Source organism: Odocoileus virginianus, chromosome 18 (assembly GCF_023699985.2).
Source record: "Odocoileus virginianus isolate 20LAN1187 ecotype Illinois chromosome 18, Ovbor_1.2, whole genome shotgun sequence".
Classification (NCBI taxonomy): domain Eukaryota; kingdom Metazoa; phylum Chordata; class Mammalia; order Artiodactyla; family Cervidae; genus Odocoileus; species Odocoileus virginianus.
The window spans coordinates 54546694-54551873 of record NC_069691.1 but is presented as its reverse complement, the minus strand read 5'-3'; positions in this window follow the sequence as shown (position 1 = coordinate 54551873).

Genomic DNA, 5180 nt, shown 5'->3' with positions numbered 1-5180 from the left:
GGGAGCCGGGGCCATTCGTCCAGGGGTCTAAGTCGTCGGACAATGCTTAGATGCTGTATCAAGAATGAAAAACCATGATTTTTTTTGTTTTTTGTTTTCTTTATCACATTTGGAACTAATTTTTATAAAAATACCGGGGAAGATGGGGGCTTTAATTATAGATTTACTTTGGTATAGGCATTTTGCCAATATTGATTCTTCCAATCCATGAACACGGTATATTTCTCCATCTGTTTGTGTCCTCTTTGATTTCTTTCATCAGTGTTTTATAGTTTTCTATGTATAGGTCTTTTGTTTCTTTAGGTAGATATAATCCTAAGTATTTTATTCTTTTTGTTGCAATGGTGAATGGTATCATTTCCTTAATTTCTCTTTCTGTTTTCTCATTGTTAGTGTATAGGAATGCAAGAGATTTCTGTGTGTTAATTTTATATCCTGCAACTTTGCTGTATTCATTGATTAGCTCTAGTAATTTTCTGGTAGAGTCTTTAGGGTTTTCTATGTAGAGGATCATGTCATTAAATGACCCAATCAAAAAATGGGCCAAAGAACTAAACAGACATTTCTCCAAGGAAGACATACGGATGGCAAAAAAAACACATGAAAAGATGCTCAACATCACTCATTATCAGAGAAATGCAAATCAAAACCACAATGAGGTACCATTACATGCCAGTCAGGATGGCTGCTATCCAAAAGTCTACAAGCAATAAATGCTGGAGAGGGTGTGGAGAAAAGGGAACCCTCTTACGCTGTTGGTGGGAATGCAAACTAGTACAGCCGCTATGGAAAACAGTGTGGAGATTTCTTAAAAAACTTGAAATAGAACTGCCATATGACCCAGAAATACCACTTCTAGGCATACACACTGAGGAAACCAGATCCGAAAGAGACATGTGCACCCCAATGTTCATCGCAGCACTGTATATAATTGCCAGGACATGGAAGCAACCTAGATGCCCATCAGCAGATGAATGGATGAGGAAGCTATGGTACATATACACCATGGAATATTACTCAGCCATTAAAAAGAATTCATTTGAATCAGTTCTAATGAGATGGGTGAAACTGGAGCCCATTATACAGAGCGAAGTAAGCCAGAAAGATAAAGACCATTACAGTATACTAACACATATATATGGAATTTAGAAAGATGGTAACGATAACCCTATATGCAAAACAGAAAAAGAGACTCAGATGTATAGAACAGACTTGTGGACTCTGGGAGAAGGCGAGGGTGGGATGTTTCAAGAGAACAGCATTGAAACATGTATATTATCTAGGGTGAAACAGATCACCAGCCCAGGTTGGGTGCATGAGACAAGTGCTCAGGCCTGGCGCACTGGGAAGACCCAGAGGGATCGGGTGGAGAGGGAGGTGGGAGGGGGGACCGGGATGGAGAATACATGTAAATCCATGTCTAATTCATTTCAATGTATGACAAAAACTACTGTAATGATGTAAAGTAATTAGCCTCCAACTAATAAAAATTAAAAAAAAAAATAAATAAAATAAAACTCAAAATGCAAAAATTAAGATCATGGCATCCAGTCCCATTATTTCATAGCAATTAGAAGGAGAAAAAGTGGATACAGTGACACGTGATTTTATTTTCTTGGGCTCTAAAATCACTGCGGACAATGACTGTATCCATGATGTTAAAAGATGCTTGCTGCTTGGAAGAAAAACCATGACAAATCTAGACAGTATATTAAAAAGCAGAGACATCACTTTGCCCACAAAGGTCCATATAGTCAAAGCTATGTTTTTTTCAGTAGTCATGTACGGATGTGACAGTGGTCCATAAAGAAGGCTGAGCACCAAATAACTGGTGCTTTTGAATCATGGTGCTGGAGAAGGCTCTTGAGAGTTGCTTGGACTGCAAGGAAATCAAATTGGTCAATCCTAAAGGAAATCAACCCTGTATATTTATTGGAAGGACTGATGTTGAAGCTGAAATTCCAATACTTTGGCCACCTAATGTGAAAAGCCAACTCATTGGAAAGACCCCAATGCTTGGAAAGATTGAAGGAAAGAAGGAAAGGGGGTAACAAATGAGTTGGTTGGTTAGCATCACCAACTCAATGTACATGAGTTTGAGCAAACTCTGGGAGACAGTGATGGATAGGAAAGCCTGGTGTACCTCAGTCCATGGAGTCGCAAAGAGTTGGACTTGACTTATTGACTGAACAATGGCAACAAATTCCTTTGAAGATATCTGCTTTGTCCTTTAAATACAATTTTTTCCCTTATGTCACTAGAAAAATTGGTATTTTTCAACTTATGCCATAAAACTAATTAGCCCCTGATCTCCAAGACTCAGTATAAGGGTGATCAAGATTAGAATTGGAACATAGATTTTAATTCTGACCTGAACTGAAGATATTCATCAAAATGCAGACATTTTCTATAGAGGGAACCTGAATTTAGTATTTCAAATTTGTAATGTTGCATTACCTTCTTATGACCGAAATGAAATATATCTTTTCAGTATTCTCTTTCTCTGACCATAGATAGGCAGAAAAGTAAATCTAATAATTTACTTAATTGTTACAAATATTCTATTTTATTCTGAAATGTGGCTTTTCACTATATATATATATATATACATATATATATATATATATATATATATATATATATATATATACACATATATGTAGAAGGCAATGGCACCCCATTCCATTACTCTTGCCTGGAAAATTCCATGGACGGAGGAGCCTGGTAGGCTGCTGTCTATGGGGTCACGAAGAGTCGGACACGACTGAGCGACTTCAATTTCACTTTTCACTTTCATGCATTGGAGAAGGAAATGGCAACCCACTCCAGTGTTCTTGCCTGGAGAATCCCAGGGATGGGGGAGCCCAATGGGCTGCCATCTATGGGGTCACACAGAGTCGGACAAGACTGAAGTGACTTAGCAAACAAATACATATATATATGTAAATATATATTTCTCATTTTATGTGTTCATTAAGATTATGTCATGAATTTCTGTGTGTATATTATCAAGCCAGATATTATGAATTAGGGAAATACTTTAGACCAAAATAAATAAAATAACATCTGAGTTTTTCTTACCAAATTATTATTCTGACTTAAGTTCGGGCAGTGACCTTGCTATTATGGGTTTCTCTTGTGTTATGGACAGAGAAATACAGTTGAGAAAGATTTTTAGTTCTCATCTCATCTGGGTATAATTTGCCTCCAGTGGGACATTGGCAAGGTTTGGCTACATTTTTGGTTAACCTAAATAGGGAGGATGCTTCTAGTATCAAGTGAGTAGAGACCAGGTAGGCTGCTAAAACCCTAAACTGTACAGGGTAAACCTCTCTTCCTCTTCTTCTCCCAACAAAGGAGTATTGACCCAAACTGTCAATAATGCTGCTTTTAGAAACCAAGCTAATTAAACTTCTACAATTTTATAGTTTACATGGAAGTTGTAGTTTGCTTATTTTAGACCAATTTATTTTTGCAAATGAAAAATCTCTTAAATTTAACAGGTCCCTATTAAGGAAGCTGACATGCTTCTTTGTGCAACCTTATGTCCATTAACACAACAGATAGATGGTTAGAGGAAATCAGCTCATTCCGTGAAAATCTCATTAGCTTTTTGAAGCAGGAGGAAGCACTAACATTAAAGGAACAATACACAATAACCCCTACTTTTCAGAAACAATTCAAGAATAAGATCAAATGAATGACATTGTACTCTCTACTCTGATAAAGTTTTCATTGAGGGCAAATATTTCAACAGGTTGAAGGGACACTGAGTTGAATCTTAGGTTCCAATTTTTTTTTTTTTTTAATTTCTTGCAGCATCTCAGAATCTCTGGAATTCTTCATGGATATTGTTAAAATTTGTTCTTTCTTCTAGGAAATCAAACCCAGCTGCTATCTTAAAATCATATAATAATGGTAAAATAATGAACAAGTGTATGCCATTATATTTTAACAGGCAACAAGAGCTTTACATATATTCTAGGAGATTTTTATATATTTCATCATTTAATTATCAAAGTATTCATATACTAGGAAGATTACATATATTAGTTCATTTATACTTCAAAACAACCCATTTCATTGGTAATATTTTATTGTCTTTATTTTCAGGGTTGTAATCCTGTAACAAATCCAGCCATTTATAGCTCTACAATTACTACCAAATGCACTGTATGATGTATTCATATCTACACAGTGTATTCCTTCAACTCCGTCAAGATAAAATAAAAAGGAAATTAGGACTCAAGGATTAAAAGCAACCACAGAAAATGTCTGATAATTTAATCATCAAAACTGATCCCAGAGAAAGAAGGATTCAGACTTCAATTGATTTACATGGTCAATTTACAGAATACAGTGATCAAAGCAATTGTTGACCTCTTCCTGAAGATAGAGTCAGTAACTTAAGTGTAAATAATTAGTAATGTATATAGTTAATAGTCTTTACAATCTTCACAGACTTAGTTGGTTTTCCCAGGTATCCACAGTGAATGAAAGAGCCTATTATGGTAATCAATCTAGCCTAAAGAGAAAATACATGCTATAATTTCACTCTCTCCTAATATGAATGTGACTATCACTGTATGTGCTTCTATCTGATTTTCTGAGAGTCATTGTAATCACGATTATCCATCATGAGTAATGTCAAATTTCTCTGATGGTAAATTTTCTTTAGGTGCAGAATCTAGCCTTATTTTCCCAAACACAAAAAACTGAATTTACTCACTCATCTATCCATTGATTCATCCTATCCATTCATCCACTTATTCACTAAATATATATAATGATGACATGCCTTACACCAAGCTGCATAGGTGTTGGAAAAATCAACCAAGATACATATTCCCAGCTGCCAAGGACTTTCTCATATGGAGAGGTTGACAGACAAGTTAACAAATACTTTCAATATTAGATGATAAAGAATATAAAAAATTCAATGTACAAAGAGCAACTATTATTTATTTTAATTCAGAAACATTTCACAGAGCAGAATTTTCACGTCTGTTTTTGTAAGAGAGGATAAAATCATTTTACAGAATAGAGGATGAGTAGTTATTTTTATTTTTGAAAAGTGGGAAAACATTTAAAATATTTGACATACAGGGTGATTACAGCTGATTATCAGATTGGAAGGATAGGCTTTGCCTTAAATGTTGTTAAATAACTTCAAATCCTAT